The sequence below is a fragment of the Henckelia pumila genome, unplaced genomic scaffold (assembly GCF_033568475.1).
Source record: "Henckelia pumila isolate YLH828 unplaced genomic scaffold, ASM3356847v2 CTG_176, whole genome shotgun sequence".
Classification (NCBI taxonomy): Eukaryota; Viridiplantae; Streptophyta; class Magnoliopsida; order Lamiales; family Gesneriaceae; genus Henckelia; species Henckelia pumila.
Window position 1 is genome coordinate 22,459 of NW_027331772.1, and position 20,998 is coordinate 43,456.

Sequence of the window (20,998 nt, forward strand, 5' to 3'; positions counted from 1 at the left end):
ATTCTCTGTTGCTAGTTACAGGTTCAACTAGAGGTGGAGATTCCAAAATCTGTTACTTGTTTCAAAGTCGGGACAACATTATTGAATTCTTTTGTTATCGAATTGAGGTGCGATTCGTTGAAATCGTGTTGCCTTTCATACATAAGATTCATATCATTTGGTATCAAAGCTTAAGGTTTTGACTCAAGTAAGTCGTATCCTTCTTTAATCTATATTCTTTCTTCGTTCTTCGTTCATCTTTTCTTGTTCTTCGTTCTGCATCTCTCTCATCTCAAATTTCTGTGTCATTCTTTCAAACTTGTTATCCAAGTCTCGTGTCTTGTGCTACAAGTTATAAATAAATAAATAAAAAAAGAGATTTGAAATCGGTCAAAAAAAAAAATTAGAGACCGAAAAAGCTTTAAAAAAAATATAGAAGAAGCAAGATAACTTGTGGGCAATTTTCGTTCTTGTTCATCCTTGGGTGCAAGTTAAAATTCGAGCATCCATAAATTTCTTCTTCTTGTTTTTTTTGTCGATCTTCGAGAGTCGATCTTCAAGCGTCTAAAAGTTGTGAACTTGAGAGTTTGATTCACTTTTACACAAAGCAAAAGCCTACATAAATTGAGTGGAAAGAAAAAGAGTGTTGGAGTAATTCGTTTGGAGTGATCTGTGAGAACTTGTGTGAGGAATTTTACTACTAACCTTTTTCTTGCAGGTACCATGAATCCTAATAAAGATGCTAGTGAAATTGTGAACCAAGGAATTTCCAAGGTTCAAATGGATGCGTTGATGGGTCAATTTACTAGGGTGATGAGGTCGGAGTTGGAACCTCTTCATGAGCGGATGAGTAGATTGGAGGAGAGTAGTGGTAGTGGAAAAAAAATAAAGATAGGAAAGGGAATAATTTTGAAGGAGATGAGGAGAGTTTTGATGAGAATTGGGATGGAGAGAGAAGAGTACATGAGGTTAGACATAGGCGAGAAGCAGTACGAGGAAAACATACGGAGTGCAGTAAGGAGGATGGAAATATTAGTATTATTAAGATGAAAATTCCAGCGTTTCATGGGAAGTCTGACCTGGAGGCATATTTGGAATGGGAGAAGCGTGTGGAGTTTTTCTTTGATTGCCATCACTATTCTGACCTTAAGAAAGTGAGGTTGGCAGTGGTTGAGTTTTTAGACTATGCGTTAATTTGGTGGGATCAATTAGTGACCACTAGAAGAAGGTGTGGAGAGTCGCCTATTGAGATGTGGGAGGAGATGAAGCATGTCATGAAGAAGCGGTTTGTGCCTAACTATTATTATCGTGACATGTACAGGCGATTACAAACTCTGAAGCAAGGTCCAAGAAGCGTGGAGGATTACTACAAGGAGTTGGAAACCACGATGATCCGGGCCAACATTGAGGAGGATAATGAAGCTACAATGGCCAGATTTTTGTGCAGTTTGAATAGAGAAATCCAAGATCAAGTAGAGCTTCGCCACTGTTTTGATTTGGATGAGATGGTGCAGACATCCATGAAGGTGGAGCAACAGCTCAAGAGGAGAGGAGCTGGTCGACTTCCTACCGGTGGAGGATCGTCAACTCCTTGGCGTCCAAGCGTTGCAAAACGGGAGGACAACAAGTCGGTGTCCAAGCCAAAATTTGACACCAAATTGGAGGCACCAAAACAAGTGGGTAAAGGTACACCTGAAACTACTAATACTCATTCTAGGGATATTAAATGTTTTAGATGTCAAGGACTTGGTCATATTGCCAGTCAGTGTCCTAATAAAAAAATTATGATTATGAATGCTGGTGGTGAGATTGAATCGGAGAGTGAGGATGAGAAATATGATAGTATGCCTGCGTTGGAGGATCCTGATGAAGAGGGATATGATGCGGTGGTTGGAGAATTGCTAGTGACCAGGAGAGTGTTGAATGTACAACAAAAGGAGGAGGAAGAAAATCAAAGGAAGAATTTATTCCATACTAGATGCTTTGTGAATAACAAAGTATGTAGTGTTATTATTGATAGTGGGAGTTGCACTAATGTAGCGAGTTATGAGCTGGTGGAAAAGTTGAGTTTGCCTATTATAAAGCATCATCAACCTTATAAATTGCAGTGGTTTAATGATAGCTCGGAGGTGAGAGTGCATAAGCAGGTGGTAGTACCGTTTTCCATTGGTAAATATGTAGATGAAGTGTTGTGTGATGTGGTGCCTATACAAGCTTGTCATATTTTGTTGGGTAGGCTGTGACAATTTGATAGAAAGGTGATACATGACGGTTTTAAAAATCGTTATTCTTTTACCTTGAAAAAGGAGCCTATTGTATTGTTACCGATGACTCCAAAGCAAGTGTTGGAGGACCATTTGAAAAATAAAAAGAAAGAAGAGGCCGAAAAAAAGAGTGAACAAAAAAGTGAGATGGCCTTAGAAAAAAATATTGAGAGAAAAAAAGATGAAAAAAAAATTAAGAGGAAAGAGGCCGATAAAAAAATAATTATGACCCAAAAGAGTGAGTTGCGAGAGATTTTACATGTGCATACTCCACTTGTGTTGATTTTCTATAAGGAGTTTCTCCTTAACACAAGTGATATAGCCGGAAATCTTCCGAGCACTGTTGTTTCTCTTTTGCAGGAATTTGAAGATTTATTTCTGGAGGATTTGCCTCAAGGCTAACCACCTTTGAGGGGGATTGAACATCAAATTGATTTTGTGCCCGGAAGTGCGTTGCCAAACTGTCCAGCGTATAGGAGCAACCCGGAGGAAACAAAAGAGATGCAAAGACAGGTAAGTGAACTTTTAGATAAAGGTTTTGTGCGTGAGTCCATGTCACCGTGTGCTGTGCCTGTTTTATTAGTTCCTAAGAAAGACGATTCATGGAGAATGTGTGTGGATTGTAGAGCCATTAATAACATTACCATCAAGTATAGGCATCCTATTCCTAGACTAGATGATATGTTGGATGAGTTGCATGGTTCTAGTGTCTTTAGTAAAATTGATTTAAAAAGTGGTTATATTCAAATTAGGATGAGAGAAGGTGATGAGTGGAAAATTGCTTTTAAAACCAAATAAGGCTTGTATGAGTGGTTGGTTATGCCCTTTGGACTAACTAATGCACCTAGCACTTTTATGAGATTGATGAATCATGTGTTGCGTGCTTATATTGGAAAATTTGTTGTGGTATATTTTGATGATATCTTGGTATATAGCAAAAATTTGGATGAGCATGTCGAACATTTGAGAATTGTGCTAATCACACTAAAAGCTGAAAAATTGTATGCTAACTTGAAGAAGTGTGTGTTTTGTACAAAAGAACTTGTGTTTCTTGGTTTTGTTGTGAGTTCCCAAGGTGTCAGAGTTGATGAGGACAAGGTAAGTGCAATTCGAGATTGGCCAACGCCTACTTCTATTGGTCAAGTTCGAAGTTTTCATGGTCTTGCAAGTTTCTATAGGAGATTTGTGAAAGATTTCAGTACTTTGGCGGCACCTATGACTGCAGTGATCAAGAAGAACGTTCCATTCCATTGGGGCGAGGAGCAAAAGAAGTCTTTTAATATTGTCAAGCATAAATTAATTAATGCTCCTTTACTTGTATTACCTGATTTTACTAACACTTTTGAAATTGAGTGTGATGCGTCAGGTGTAGGAATTGGAGGTGTCTTGATGCAAGGTGGGCGACCGATTGCTTACTTCAGTGAGAAGCTTAGTGGGGCGTCCTTGAATTATCCTACCTACGACAAGGAGTTTTATGCGTTGGTAAGGGTACTTGAGACATGACAACACTATTTGAGGCCAAAGGAATTTGTGATTCATACGGATCATGAATCATTGAAGCATCTCAAAGGACAACAAAAGCTAAACAAGAGGCATGCTAAGTGGGTGGCGTTTGTCGAAACTTTTCCCTATGTTATCAAATACAAGCAAGGGAAGGAAAATGTGGTAGCGGATGCTCTATCACGAAGGTATGTACTTTTATCTACTCTAGATTCTAAATTCTTAGGATTTGAGTATGTGAAAGAGTTATATACTAGTGATCTTGATTTTGGTGAGATATATGCGTCATGTTTGCATGGTCCAAAAGATAAATTCTTCATGCATGATGGGTATTTGTTTAAGGAGGATAAGTTATGTATTCCTAAGTCGTCTATTCGTGAATTACTTGTGAGGGAATCACATGGGGGTGGCTTAATGGGACATTTTGGTGTGGCTAAAACTTATGAAATTTTGCATGAACATTTTTATAGGCCACATAAGAAGCATGATGTTGAGAAAATTTGTGAAAGATGTGTGACTTGTAAGAAAGCAAAGTCTAGACAACATCCACATGGTTTGTATACTCCACTTCCCGTTCCTAGTGAACCGTGGGTAGATATTTCTATGGATTTTGTTTTAGGACTACCGAGGTCTAAGAAGGGGAGGGATTCAATTTTTGTTGTGTTTGATAGATTTTCTAAGATGGCTCATTTTATTGCTTGTCATAAATCTGATGATGCTTCTCATGTTGCTGAATTGTTCTTTAATGAAGTTGTTAGATTGCATGGCATGCCTAGGAGTATTGTGTCTGATAGAGATACTCGTTTCTTGAGCTACTTTTGGAAAACATTATGGTGCAAACTTGGTACTAAACTACTGTTTTCGACTAAATGTCATCCTCAAACGGATGGTCAAACTGAAGTTGTTAATAGAACGTTAGGAACTTTGTTGCGTGCTATAATTAAAAAGAATTTGAAGAGTTGGGAAGAATGTTTGCCATTTGTTGAGTTTGCATATAATCGTAGTGTGCATTCTACTACAAATTTTTCACCCTTTGAAATTGTGTATGGTTTTAATCCTTTAACCCCGTTGGATTTGATGTCTTTGCCTATGAGTGAAAGGGTTAACATGGATGGTAAGAAAAAGACGCAATTTGTGAGAAATTTGCATGAAAAAGTGAAGGCGAACATTGAGAAAAAGAATTTGCAGTATACAAAGCAAGCAAATAAGGGAAAGAAGAGAGTTGTGTTTGAACCAGGAGATTGGGTGTGGTTGCATTTGAGGAAAGAGCGGTTTCCTGAAAAACGGCGCTCAAAGCTTCTACCTAGAGGCGATGGACCGTTTCAAGTATTGGAGCGCATCAACGACAACGCTTACAAATTAGATTTGCCAGGTGAGTATAATGTCAGTGCTACTTTTAATGTTTCTGATTTATCTCCGTTTGATGTAGGTGATGATCAAGATTTGAGGACAAATCCTTTTCAAGAAGGGAAGGATGATGCGATCATGGATGACTCGCATGCTGATCAAGTGACTAAGGATCCATTGGAGATACCACGAGGACCGGTTACGAGAGGCCGAGCTCAGAAGTTTAAGGAAGCACTTCAATCATTGTTGTTGAAGACACAAGAGGGCGTTGGATTTCTTGATATTCAATTTGGAGGAAGTTATAATCTTATTGAGGTCAAAATAGGTCAAGAAAGTTAAGAAATTGAAGACCCTGCTCGAAGCCAAGGCGCGCCCGCGCCATTATTTTGCGAAGAAGAAGCGCGCCCGCGCTTACGGATGCCAAATTGACGATGTTTTGCGAGCTCTCGGCGCACCCGCGCTACCTTATCGCGCGCCTGCGCCATTGTCTGCGCAACTTCGGCGCGTCCGCGCCTCTCTCTAGCGCGCCCGCGCCATGCCCTTTTACATGCACCAAAGGTGTTTGTGTGTGTGTTCGGGATTTTTAATATTTTGGATTTAATTTGTTTATTTTAGATCTTTTATTCCTACTAGGAAACTTTAGGAGATATCTTTGATATCTTTTTGATTTATTTTGCGTTATCTTTCAATATTTTGGGTTGTAATATAAATAATACAACATTCATTATTTTAATGATAAATAAGATTTTCAGATTATTGATTATTCAATACAAAATTCTCTTTAGAATTTTATCAAAGCTTTTGCTTTACCCAAAATCAAACTTATCAAAGTTTCATAGCTTTGTGGCGTTTGTCAATCGATTTTCAATTGGGTTGTCAAAGACAGGTTCCTTTGAAGGTCTAATTGAATCATTGATTGTTTTCTATCGTGAATTCTCTGTTGCTAGTTACAGGTTCAACTAGAGGTGGAGATTCCAAAATCTGTTACTTGTTTCAAAGTCGGGACAACATTATTGAATTCTTTTGTTATCGAATTGAGATGCGATTCGTTGAAATCGTGTTGCCTTTCATACATAAGATTCATATCATTTTACGTATGTTCGATACCAACTACATTTGACATCATATAAATATATGTGTATCATCATGGTAAAAGAACTAATTTGGCCAATCGTGGTACAATTAAGACTTCTTAAAGTACTAAAAAAAGTTAAAATATGGCATCATATAAATATATGTGTATCATCATGGTCATGGTTCTTTCACGTTTGTTCAGTACCAGTTACATTATGATGGGACCGGTTTTGGGTGAATGTTGATTTCCAAACTAAGGGCACTGTAGCAGTTTACCATCAAATATGCTAAATTATATGTAGTTGCAGTTGGTTAACTGAACTGCTTACTTCTCGTGTGCCGATATTAATTGACAAACAATAATTATGTGCGGAATGATGCCAACTATCAGATTAGAACCAAAATCAAATGACTCGACGGATTTTTTTAGAGTGAGTGTGCTTGTAAGGCCCTGAAATTAATTATTTCAAGATTAAAAGAATTGATTATTATTTAATTTGGAATTTTTGGAGATTATTTGAGCCGGGATTGAATTGATTTAATTTGGAGTTTCAGGGACCGAATTGTAATTAAATCGGTTGACTAGTCAAGGGAGATTATTATATTATTTGTTATATATAATATCTACCCATCACCATCCCTTCACTCCTCTCTCTTTCTCCTTCCCCTCTCCCTCACGCCTAAGCCGAGAAACCATGGCCAACGATTCTCCAAGCTTTTCTTCCGTTCGATTCGCACGATCCGTCCGTTAGAATTTTGAATTGAAGACATATTCACGATCACCGCAACGAGGGCTTCATTCTGACGTAAGTTTTGCTACGATCCATGAACTTTGATTTTTGTTGGGTTATCAAAATTTGATAATCTTCGAGTATGATGTTCTTGATCTAGCATAGATCGTGTATTCGAAGTCGGTTCAGAAAAAGGACGAAGTTTGGATTTTTTATGATTTTTGGGGATTAATTTCAAAAATGGGTTTTAAGATTGTGGTTAGATTAGGTTGTTTTTGATGGATTGGAATATGATATGAGATGGTTTGAGTTGTTTGTTAATGTTGGTAAATTATGGTTTGACCGTTTATAGCCGTTATGCCGTCGAAATCGAGTTTTGGATTATCGGTCGTTTGTTTCGGTTTGATTTCCGGATTTGTTGAGTTTTTGAATTGATATCGAATCCGTATGTTCAACATTTTCAGATTTAGTTGACGATTCGGGTTTGGAACGAACTTGGGAGTTTGAACCGATTCGAGAATTGAAGACGGTATATTGATTGAGTTTCTTTGCTTTGATTTGTTTTGATTCGATTGATTATTGATTGAGTTCGTTGTTATTTTCAAACTTGAATCATCGACGAACTTGAAAAGGTAAAAAGACGACGATTGAATTAACGGGACGATTAACTCGAATTTGAATTAATTCGAGTGCCCGAAGGAAATCACATACTCGTATGCTTTTCGAATTATTTGATTTTAAATGGAATGAGTTTAGTTTCATTTGCATACATCTTGAGCCGAAGATTCGATTCATTTTGAATTTAGATGATTTAGGGAGCTATATTGAAGTGGCTTTGGATTTTGAGTTTTTCCAATTGCTAGAATGCTTCTTATAGTTGCTCTGAAGTCTAGGGGTCTGAGTTGAGCGACATCCACCCCGAATGGGTGTGTCGGTGAGTTGTTCGTGAAAACTTGACCCTGGGATCCCAACCGAGTACTGATTGATATTCGATTATCCGATTAGATAATCCCGAGTTTTGAAGTCATGCATTGCATTTTAAAGCATTTCGAGTTGATAGCTGATATGCCTTTTTGAATTAATTGGCTCGTTGTTTTATATAGCATGAATTGTTATATTATTTGAAATTGCTTTATTTGTCTCTTGTACTGGGAATTATATTTTCACCGGATTATCCGGCTGTCGTTTTATTTGTATGTGTACTTGACGGCAGGTGGGGCAGGATCGAGTCACAAGCTGCATGACTAGATCGAGTTGGAAGTGATAGAAGTGAGACACCGTGCATCGTAGGGTTATGTCTTTGAACTTGTATTATTTTGATTAGTCTAACGAACCCTATTGTCGAACTTGTTATTGTATTTTTTTGGGCAGAACTTAGAATATTGTATGTTCTAAATGTTGATATATAAGTGTACTTGAGTTTAGAATTGATCGGAAATGCTCTTGGTTGTTTTCTTCAGTGTTTCCAGGTTGCTGTCCATTTGGCCTGCGCGCGGGCGAGGCTGGACCTCGCGCCCGCGCGGCTAGCTTGGAGGGGCTCTGAAAGTTTTGCCCGCGCGCGCGAGCACTTTCTCACGCGGGCGCGAGCACTTCAGTAAGCCTCTGGACCTTTTGCCTGCGCGCGCGCGAGGAGAAAGCTCGCGCGGGCGCAAGGCAATCCTCTAAAAAAAAAAAAAAAAAAAATTTTTTTTTGATTCGATTTTACGCGGCTCTTCGTGTTCGATTTTGTGTAATTATTCGAGAATAGAAGATTAGAAACGGGGTCTCACATTAAGTGGTATCAGAGAGATAAGATTCTTGGAACTGAATTAGAGTGAGCGGGGTAGATCGAGTCCGCTTGAATTGAACTCTCGCATGTGATTGATTTATTCAAATGATTTAATTACGATACATGCGAGCATGCTTTATTGATTTAGAATTATTTGAATTACATGACTATGTGATTTAAAATTTAAAGCATGAATTACTTGAAATATGAACTGTATTTTAATTTCGGATCCGAGTTCCACCATCTGCTTGAGCTAGAAGATCAGAGATTGTTTGCGATGTGAATTAGAATCCGATAGAGATCCGAAATTCAGTAACATGTAGTTGATTGAACTTATCGAACAGAGATGTGGAACGCCGAAGGTTGAGATGTATATTTGGTATCCTTTTCATACTGATTATCAGAATTTTTCCTGTAGAACTTTAGCAGACGACAACCAACAATAACTCCTTCGACTGATCTAGATCGTACCACTATTGCACTGATAGATGTCACACCTACACCGATGGGAGTACTACCGAGGAGGTTTTAGTCATTTATATTACCAATTTTGAAGAGTACCGAGAATGTTATCTGATGTAGAAGTCGAATAGAAGAGATCGATAAATTGGGTGATTCTCTGAACTACACAGATGACCGGAGAATTCGGTTAGTGTGGTACCAACTTAGAGGATTGGTAAAAGTTGGTAGAATTGGAGAAGAGAGCTTTAGGGAATCAAAGTTCGATCACTTTTTGGAATCCTCTTTCATCCGAATTTCTTCGACAGACTCCTTTTCACCGCTTGATCAGAGTCAGAGGAACGTCGAGATCATCTTTAACCGAAGAGGAAGCAGTTTATGAAATCAGTGAGCAGTGCATTGAGATCAGAAGACACTATGTCAGAGTTCGTCATCATAATATTATCGAGAGATCTTCGAAGAGGAATTCCTTTTGTAGTCAGCTCTGACAGAGATGCAAGCCGTTTCAGTTGCTCCTTTCGGCCGCAATAACAGAATCTTGGAGAACTCAACCTTATGACGAATCAATCTTTGAGGCAACAGATTCTAGTTGCACTCTTATCAAGGATCAGAGTTAGATTTCACCGATGACGACGGCAGGAAACAGTAGAGTATGTTTTCTATTCTTATTCTGATATGATCGGTTACGCACCTTATCTTCTTCTTATTGATATTTATTGATGCATCCCGGTTGTTGAATTTTGATTAGCAGTAGTCGCAATTCTTGAATTGATGGGTTAAGTTGGAACCGAGCAGTAGTGTACTTCAGATTCTGATTTGATTGAGATTTTGAATTGATTGTAACTGAGCAGTATCGTACTTCAGTTATCAGATTTTGATTTGATTGGTTGTTAGTTGCTTTATCCAGTACAAGACTACGGTGGATTTGTTTCAGGAAGTCGACAGATTCCGATCCGAGTCAATAGACGAACAGAAATCCTCCAGTAAGGATTCTCGATTCCAGGATTCCTTGTTAGTTAATCTGCCGAATGACCTTCTGATTTCAGAATTTTGCGGAGGAATTCTCTTGTTCAACTGATGTCCTAGAAACTAGCCTGATTTGGTTGATAAACCAGTGGTTAGAGAGTTGCTGTTATCAATCAGATGAGATTTCTGGATTACCTCTGAGTCATGAGGTTAGATTCAGCAATGACTTGAGATCAGACATCATCAGCTGAGAGTTTGATGGAAAGTAATATTGAAGACTGGACTTGGATCGAGGTATGACTTCTTTGGAGTATAGTTGTACCGTTTGAAGAGAAACTCGTCTACAGTATTGTAGATCTTTTGAACTGAATATATCAGAGATATTTAGATGGAATTATAAATCCTCATCGATCTTTTCGTTTTTCTTTTCGAAAAATAGTACTGATCTTACAGAGTATTGAAGAAAGGTCTTACAGAATTATGTGCCGAGACGTTGCATGCTATGCTATTGAAGTCTGAATTTTGATTGTATCGAGATGTCCTTACCTCGTTCATTTAATTCTAGAGCTGGAATTTTTGTGATCATTGCAAGACCGAAGCTGTTTTGATTGAAGCCAAACCGACATATGTACCTGAGAGTTGAAGATTTTGAGTTCTATAGCAGATTTTCGAGAAATTCTTATCGTCGTGGAGCCGATTTCTCATCTAACTCTAGAGAATGCACTTGTATCTGAACCAAATCTTATGAAATCAGTTTGTTTGGCACGAATAAGAGATCGACCCAAGCTCCAGTATTTCTTGTTTTCCTCTATACTGATAATTTTCAGTGCATTGCATCTTCTTATCCAGATTTTGGAGGTATTCTTATTCAGAAGAAGTCTGTGATAGCTCAGTTATAGTAGCAGCTGGAGCGGTGCGAGACTCAAAGTCCGATTTGCGATATTGAATTGACAGTGATCTTGTTGCTTATAAGATCGGGCATCACTATCTCCTGTGAATTTTCGAAGTCTTTTCTGAACTGAGAAGTCAAAGTATGAGTTTCGCAACCGAACTGATTTTGAGATTGAGGAAAATATTGGATATGATGAAGATTCTGATGGTGAATTCCAGTATGATCCGAAGTGACACGATGCAATGATTGAGGTTTGAGCAGAATTATCTATTATTATTTTATCTATTGCCGTTATTCTCTTTGAGCCGATGAATCTGTTCTTATTTTATCTAATATCCTTGACTTCGTCGACCGATGAGTGTTGCACTTCTGATTTGGTGTCTGGAACAGATATGGAGTTTATCAGAATTCTTTTATCCGAACTGAACCAGAATTGATTTAGAAGATGGAAATAGCGCAGAAACAGATTCGAATTGGAGAATTTAGTGAAGAAGAGTCAGAACAGGGCATAGATTGAATTTCAGAACAGTGACGATATCTCAGTGGTGAGTATTTGTGTTTTGTGCCGAAGATTTTGATAGAGACCGAGTATCTTGAGATTGGCACTTTGCGGTTCTTCAGTATTCTTTCAGACGACCGAAAGATATTCAAAGGATTGAGAAACCGACCTTTGTAGGGACAAATAAGAATGATGTTCGAAGTATGATTTCGTAATTGCTAAGTCTGTCCACAGTTGATAGCTGATTGAGAGGAGGAACCGGCTATCTGTGGTACAGTTCATTGTCAGAATGAAAAGAAGATTTCTTTTCGACGAATACCTTTCTGAAGCTATCGATCAGTCTGGAAGCCAGCTGAACTTTATTAGACCGATTGCAGAAATCTGCTTTTGGTATTCCGTACGGAATGAAGTCCTGACTCGACCCGATGTTGAGAAGTTGGTCAGAAAGAATTTCAGGTTGTTTTGCTCTGTCGCAGTTTATCCATGCAGAATGGAATGGAGAGTGTTCGGCATGTGGTCACGGAGGTACAGAACTGTCTGATTTGGAGATGATATCTGACTAGAATCGAATTATAGCTATAGTCTACTTCTGTGTACGTACAGAATAGATTTCAGACACGACAATATGAATGAGATTGTTGTCAGGAGAATTTTCAGATATGGTCGATTTGTCAAAGGCTGTCCTTTCAGAATGAGATTTTGAATTAACTCTCACATTGAACTCAGTCTTTGAAAGACTTTTGTATTGGATTATAATTGAGTTCAGTTTATTACCCTCAGAACGACGGACAGTCAAGATTAAGCGATATAGACTTTAAGAGGATACGCTGAGCTGTAGTGCTTGATTTTGGCACTAGCTGGATGGATTTCTCACCTTTTGCAAAGTTTTCGAACAACAGCTATCAGACGAGTATCTTGATATCAATTGTTGTGAATGAGTTGTACGAGAAACAATGAGAATACCAATCGAATCGGGATGATTTCATGAGTTTCCTGAATTGGGATCAAATTTTTTTAGAGGTTCGATAGACGAATAGAGATTTCCTGTCTAAGATGAAGGCGACTTGAGAAGAAGGATGAACAAAGTAGTCGAATTCCGACGTAGATCGCGAAACTTATGTTCAGTTAGGCGGGGTAATTCTGAAGATTACTCCTTTTAGAGGTTGTGGCAGTTTTGATAAGAGAGAGAGCTGTCTCGATGAACTCTCGAGTTCTTTTGAGATTCTAGAGGAGATAGGCGACCTCGCCTATCGACTTTTACTCCTTCAGTTCTCTTTGTTTTCCACTACCTTGATCTTCCGTATTCATCAGGTATTCTCGACGTGATTATTGTCTTTTGTTGCCAAGTTCACTGATTTTCTTAGATGTCGAGACAAAAATTGATGAGTCGCCAGTTTTGTTTGAGACGACCGATTCAGAGTTGACCGAACTTAGTAACAGCTCCTTTATGGAACCGATTCAGATGAGTTTGTGTAGTTGAGCCGATACGGATTTGAAGAAATGGTGCAAGAAGCAGAGTTTGATCAAAACGGCGATTTCAGAAATTTTTTGAGAGAAGAATCGTTCTAGCAGTCTTCGAACTGTATCTTGTTTTCTGAGATGAAACTACTTTGATTTCGAGGACGAAATCGATTCTTAGAGGGGGAGAATTGTAAGGCCCTGAAATTAATTATTTCGAGATTAGAAGAATTGATTATTATTTAATTTGGAATTTTTGGAGATTATTTGAGCCGGGATTGAATTGATTTAATTTGGAGTTTTAGGGACCGAATTGTAATTAAATCGGTTGACTAGTCAAGGGAGATTATTATATTATTTGTTATATATAATATCTACCCATCACCATCCCTTCACTCCTCTCTCTTTCTCCTTCCCCTCTCCCTCACGCCTAAGCCGAGAAACCATGGCCAACGATTCTCCAAGCTTTTCTTCCGTTCGATTCGCACGATCCGTCCGTTAGAATTTTGAATTGAAGACATATTCACGATCACCGCAACGAGGGCTTCATTCTGACGTAAGTTTTGCTACGATCCACGAACTTTGATTTTTGTTGGGTTATCAAAATTTGATAATCTTCGAGTATGATGTTCTTGATCTAGCATAGATCGTGTATTCAAAGTCGGTTCAGAAAAAGGACGAAGTTTGGATTTTTTATGATTTTTGGGGATTAATTTCGAAAATGGGTTTTAAGATTGTGGTTAGATTTGGTTGTTTTTGATGGATTGGAATATGATATGAGATGGTTTGAGTTGTTTGTTAATGTTGGTAAATTATGGTTTGACCGTTTATAGCCGTTATGCCGTCGAAATCGAGTTTTGGATTATCGGTCGTTTGTTTCGGTTTGATTTCCGGATTTGTTGAGTTTTTGAATTGATATCGAATCCGTATGTTCAACATTTTCAGATTTAGTTGACGATTCGGGTTTGGAACGAACTTGGGAGTTTGAACCGATTCGAGAATTGAAGACGGTATATTGATTGAGTTTCTTTGCTTTGATTTGTTTTGATTCGATTGATTATTGATTGAGTTCGTTGTTATTTTCAGACTTGAATCCTCGACGAACTTGAAAAGGTAAAAAGACGACGATTGAATGAACAGGACGATTAACTCGAATTTGAATTAATTCGAGTGCCCGAAGGAAATCACATACTCGTATTCTTTTCGAATTATTTGATTTTAAATGGAATGAGTTTAGTTTCATTTGCATACATCTTGAGCCGAAGATTCGATTCATTTTGAATTTAGACGATTTAGGGAGCTATATTGAAGTGGCTTTGGATTTCGAGTTTTTCCAATTGCTAGAATGCTTCTTATAGTTGCTCTGAAGTCTAGGGGTCTGAGTTGAGCGACATCCACCCCGAATGGGTGTGTCGGTGAGTTGTTCGTGAAAACTTGACCCTGGGATCCCAACCGAGTACTGATTGATATTCGATTATCCGATTAGATAATCCCGAGTTTTGAAGTCATGCATTGCATTTTAAAGCATTTCGATTTGATAGCTGATATGCCTTTTTGAATTAATTGGCTTGTTGTTTTATATAGCATGAATTGTTATATTATTTGAAATTGCTTTATTTGTCTCTTGTACTGGGAATTATATTCTCACCGGATTATCCGGCTGTCGTTTTGTTTGTATGTGTACTTGACGGCAGGTGGGGCAGGATCGAGTCACAAGCTGCATGACTAGATCGAGTTGGGAGTGATAGAAGTGAGACACCGTGCGTCGTAGGGTTATGTCTTTGAACTTGTATTATTTTGATTAGTCGAACGAACCCTATTGTCGAACTTGTTATTGTATTTTTTTGGGCAGAACTTAGAATATTGTATGTTCTAAATGTTGATATATAAGTGTACTTGAGTTTAGAATTGATCGGAAATGCTCTTGGTTGTTTTCTTCAGTGTTTCCAGGTTGCTGTCCATTTGGCCTGCGCGCGGGCGAGGCTGGACCTCGCGCGCGCGCGGCTAGCTTGGAGGGGCTCTGAAAGTTTTGCCCGCGCGTGCGCGAGCACTTCAGTGAGCCTCTGGATCTTTTGCCTGCGCGCGCGCGAGGAGAAAGCTCGCGCGGCCCGCAAGGCAATCCTCTAAAAAAAAAAAAAAAAAAATTTTTTTTGATTCGATTTTACGCGGCTCTTCGTGTTCGATTTTGTGTAATTATTCGAGAATAGAAGATTAGAAACGGGGTCTCACAGTGCTCGACTGAAATATGAATGAAACTTGAATTAAAATACGCAAGTGTTTGTTTATGGATGTTCGGAGATAAATCTCCTACGTCACCCCTTCTTCCACCTCGAAAGAAATAACTCTAGAAGAATTTGACTATTACGAATCTTTGCAATAGCCCACGCCAAGACTAGGGCTTACCCAACTGCCTATCTCAGAACTCTAAGACTCGATCTAAACAACTCAGCCCTAGACTGATTATTTTTACAACGATAGTGTTTTACAGTTAACTAAACTGATCTGTTACAAGATTTACAACTTGATAATATTTGCACAAAATGATCATTCACTTGATCATATATGACGATATGCTTGTGCTTGATCAGTTTTCTTCAGTTGAGACTACTTGAATGCAGACATAAAATCGTTGAATGTCTCAATTGTATTTAGGGATGGCAACGGGGTGGGGCGGGGACGGGTTTACCATCCCCATCCCCATCCCCGAATTAAAAACCCATCCCCATCCCCGTTCCCGTCCCCATCCCCGGTTCTACATATTCGGGGAATCCCCGTACCCGAACCCGTGGGGATTAAACCCCCATACCCGAACCCGAACCCGAACCTATTATAGAGATGAAAATGAGATTGTGATGGGGTGGATACCCAAACCCGTGGGGAAATCCCCAAACCCCGAAACCCGTCCCCGTAGACATCAAGATTAAAATATTTAATTTTCCAACAATTATATTTTTACATTTCAAAAATCATTAATATTACATTTTTGTGCACTAACTTATAAAATGATCAAACTAAAACTATAAAATTTTGACAAATATTCATAAATTCTAGATTTATATAAAAATTTTGAGACATTCCAAGTCTCAAATATCAAATAATTCAACTTAGTGATTCAAATATCTTTAACATATATACGGTGAAAATTCTAAATAAATTCAAGAAAAAATTATTATATGATGATGAGTGTGTGTCTTTACTCTTTATTATTATTATTATTATTATTATTATTATTATTATTATTATTATTATTATTATTATTATTATTATTATTATTATTATTATTATTATTTATATTTATTTATTTATTTTCGGGGATATCGGGGCGGGTTTGGGGATGGGGATCCCATCCCCATACCCGCTCCACTTCACTTCGGGGATTTTAGAACCCGAACCCGAACCCGAAATTCTCCCCCGAACACGCCCCCGTTTCGGGTTTTCCCCGCGGGGAAAATTGCCATCCCTAATTGTATTGCATTTATATCTTTCAATCTCTTGTACAACTCTCTCGATCTTAATCTACGTGTATTACTGATCTTCATCTCCTTTATATAGAAATGGATTGCAACGGCTCTATTATTTAAATTTCATCCGTACTGTGATAGTACAATAACGTTGTTAATATACTCAGTCCTTCTGCAGCTTTTGCGGTGTCAACTTGTAAGAGAAACTCTATCCGCAAGTGATAGACTGATATAATGAGTTAAGTCTTGGTTATGTAATCTTGGAGAGTTCAGTCTGGCAACTGTCCAGTCTTGGTAAATCAGTTTGGCTTTTCTTGGATAGTTTGGCTTGTGAAGGAAGGATTCAGTTTAGCTCCCTAAACTGAATACAGTTTACTGTATGAACTTAGTTTGGTTAACAATAATTGATGAATTCAGTTTGACTCTGGTCAAAGTCAACTCAGTTAGGCGCTCTTTGGTTTTTGTCTTCGGTTTTATCTCTTAGAGAAAATTATTCTACTTCGATGCTTTTCTTGTATGATTTTGTCAGGATAAAAAATAATCATATTTGATAAGTGCATTTTTGGTGCATTATTTTATGTTATTTTATGTCTATTTTGCATGCATTTGTATTGTCTCATTTAGTTTTTGTATGTTTATATGTGATTTATTGTATATGTGTTCATTTCACTCTCCGGGTTGATTTTTGTAGGAATTTGTGAAGAAATCATGATTTAGGGCAAGAAAAGAGCAGAAAGAATGAATTACGGAGTAGCAATGGTAAAAAAAATCATTTTTAATGATAAAGATCGAAATCCAATCTCCATCGTTCAAAATAAAGTTAAGATGTTGTGAAGTTGCTATCCAAATTTCAGCTCGATCCGACGGTTAGAACTCAAATTATGAATTTTTCAATAATTATGCGCGAGCTGGAATATTTTAATGGGGAAAGGACATATTACAGCTCGCCCTAGCTCACAAACATGCGCCTGAGCTATCCAGGAACAACGTGAAAAAAATAAAACAGATCATATCTTGCTCGAGCACAAGTTTAGGTGCCCGAGCAAGTCCGAAGAAGCGTGGAAAAATATATTGGCAGAAAGTTGCTCGCTCGAGCGCATCTTCATGCGCCTGAGCAAGAAAGGCGTGTAGACTTTTAATTTTGAAAAATTCTTGTTCGGGAAGGAATCAATCTTTTGAAGATTTGGGACATATAAATAGGTCTTCTATCATCAGATTAAGGGTTCCGGATGTGTCTATCATAGAGAGGCGGAAACAAAAAGCTTTGGGATTGAAGATTTCTCTTTTCTTCTTTCTTTTCTTCTTTTGATTTTTAGTTTATGATTAAAAACCTTGTTTAAATCATGTTTTTATTATTGAGTAGTCGTTTTTATTCGATTGAGGCCACGTAATTGGGCCGAACAAATTGTTGTTGAATATTTGGATTTTTATTTGGGATTTTTAGATTGATATCTTAATTATTTATTGTTGGATTTATAATTTATCTTGTGAATAATCTGGCCAATTGTTTGCTTGCATGTTAATTGATTTTGAGTTGACCGATTAGGAATTGATTTCGATCACTCCAATAATTGACATATGGTTAAACTGACTTGACCTAGTATTCGGTTTCAGTATGCGATTTTAGGTGAAAACTGAATTATCACAAGTATTGAATGAATTCATGTTTGATTAGAATTATAAAAATTAATCTATAAATAATTGAATAGGTTTAACAAATTTTAGACCTAGACTGTTAAAAAAGATAGGATAATTCACCGTGATTTAAGATTAAATCTAGATTCTAGATTTGCCACTTGTTTGTATGATTTGTTCGGTACCTAAGTGCGTCCTTAATCGAATTTCTTACTATTATTTCAAACCTTAAAATTCTTAATGCATTTTATTTTAAGTAATTTTATTTATAAATTTTAATTGTTAGTTAAAATTATGAAAATCACTTTAATTGGTTAGTCTAGATTAAGTAGAAATAATTATATTTTGGTAATTACTAATAATAGTCTTTGACGGTTCGACACTTGGACTTAAATCCACATACCATTACTTGACCTAGTGCACTTGCTAGTAGACACCGAATTGAGCGGTCAAGTTTTTGGCGCTGTTGCCGCGGACTGATAGTGATATCAGAATTTTTATTTTACTTGAGACTAGACTTTTTATTTTGTGTTTTTATTTATTAAATTCTGATTTTTATCTCTCTGTCTTTGATTTTCAGGTACGTTCTGTCTGTGTATGCATAGCACTCAATCTTCCAATGAGCTCATGCCACTTGACTTGGAGATTGAACGCACATTCAACCTAATTCAGAGAGCTAGAAGGCTTATTAATCTAGAACTTGAATCTGAGTCAGAGCCAGAAAAAGAGATGGCATATAATAGAACAATTCTTGATCTAATTCGTCCGCCAGTTGAAGGTTATGGATCTAGCATAGTTTCCCTGCTGTTGAGGTGAACACTTTTGAGCTGAAGCCCTCTATTATTCAGATGACCCAGCTTCAATCACGTTTTGGAGGCACTTTTGTAGAGGATCCTTAAGCTCATCTGGAGAAATTCCTGTCGATCTGCGACAAATTCAAATGTAATGGGGTACCATCTGATGCAGTGAGACTGCAGCCATTATCTCTACAGTGAGATGCACTCGAGTGGCTAGATGATCTACCTACCAGTTCCATCAGTACCTGGACCCAGCTTGTTCAAACTTTTTTGAACAAGTACTTCCCACCCACAAAGATGGAGAAATTGTTTTGATATTATTACTTTCAAGCAGAAAGATGGGGAGTATTTACATTCAACCTGGACGAGATTCAAGAAGATGTTGGGGATGTGTCCTCAGCATAATCTTACCCCAATACAACAAACCCAGACGTTCTATAATGGAGCTGATCCTTCAGTGCGTTCTATGTTGGATGCTGTGGCTAATGGAAGTTTGTTCAGGAAAACGCCAGTAGACTTATGGGAGATCATTGGCAATATGGCAGAGAGTAATATAGGATGGCGAATGTGAAAAAAGAGAATAAGGCTGGAGTTCTAGAGGTCGATGATTTAGTGGCCCTGAATGCAAAGATTGACACTCTGACACACCAGATGACCCTTATGAAGACAGCGCTAGTTAATCAAGTACAAGGGAATATTCCAGAGAAACAACAGATATTTGAAGTTGATGCGACAAATTTTGTGGGGAACAAAGGTAGGCAACCGTACAATTCATACAACAATAATTTCAACCAAGGCTGGAAGCCAAAGCAAGTGGAGAAGAAGCCGAGTTTTGAAGAGATTTCTGATGAAGTATGTTGGTGGGACCAAGGCGAGGTTGCAGAATCTAGAAGCTATGTTGCAAAAGTTGGAGACTCAGATGGCTCAGGTAGCAACCAAACTTTCAACCAGAGCACCCGGTTCACTGCCAAGCAACACTGAAACAAATCCAAGGGACTAGATCACAATCTGAAAAACCCAAGAAGAAGATCAATGGAGATGAGAAAAAAGAGGACAAGCGCAACACCGCACAACCATCGCCTACAGGTAAGAAAGTTAAGAAAGTAGATTCTAATGTTAATGCTGATCTTGATATGTCTACTTTACCTTTTTCTCAAAGAGCTAAGCAATTGCAACTTGATTTTAAATTAAAAAAGTTTCTTGAAATTTTCAAGAAATTGCATATTAACATACCTTTTACAAATGCCTAAGCCCAGATGCATAGATATGCTAAATTTTTGAAGGATATGCTGAGAAATAAAAAGAAGTTGACTGATATAGCGCAAGTTGCCCTGAACGAAGAGTGCTCTGCGGTGCTCCAAAATAAGCTCCCACAAAAATTTAAAGATCCAGGGAGTTTCTCTATACCGTGCAATATTTGTCAATTTTCTTTTGATAATTCATTGTGTGACTTAGGAGCAAGCATCAATTTGACGCCTTATTCACTTGCTAAGCAATTAGGTATAGGGGTAATTGAACCCACTACAATCTCTCTTAAGCTTGCAGATCGTTTTGTCAAATATCTTAGAGGGGTAGTGGAGAATGTCTTAGTTGAAGTGGATAAGCTAATTTTACCCGTTGATTTTGTCGTTCTTGATATGGATGAGAATTATGAGGTTCCTATGATTTTAGGATGACCATTTCTTGCTTCTAGTAGGGCCTTAATTGATGTCGAAAAGGGGGAGTTAGTGTTAAGAATGAATAATGAGCAATTGGTTTTTAATATGTTGCAGTCGGTTAGAGATAACCCAATTGTGAAATCTTGTTTTGCGATTGTTGTTGTTAATAATTGTGTGGCTGAATTTATGCAGGGAACGACAACCATGATGTCGATTCGCAGCCACAAGATCGAAAATCACCTGCTAAAAGAGTTGGAGGAAGCCGGGATAGTGCTAGGCATATAACCGTCATAATGGATGATACGCCATGACATTAAAGAGGGGATTACAGTTGAGCTATAGACTATAAATTTAGCACTAACTGGGAGGCAACCCAGTGTTCTTTACCTTGTTCTTTAGTTTATTTTTTTGATTAGTTTTTATTTTAAATTTTTTTTTCCTACTTTCCCATTCCAGTTTGTCGTGACTGCCGCCATACCCAGCCTGTTGCTATCGTACGTCGGATGTTGC

The 20,998-nt window shown here is 37.9% G+C and overlaps 1 pseudogene; it reads left to right on the forward strand.

Annotated features, from left to right (window-relative positions):
* The first annotated feature begins 942 nt into the window (after window positions 1-942).
* Window positions 943-18,849, forward strand: LOC140870694 (uncharacterized; annotated as a pseudogene).
* The last annotated feature ends 2,149 nt before the right edge of the window (window positions 18,850-20,998 follow it).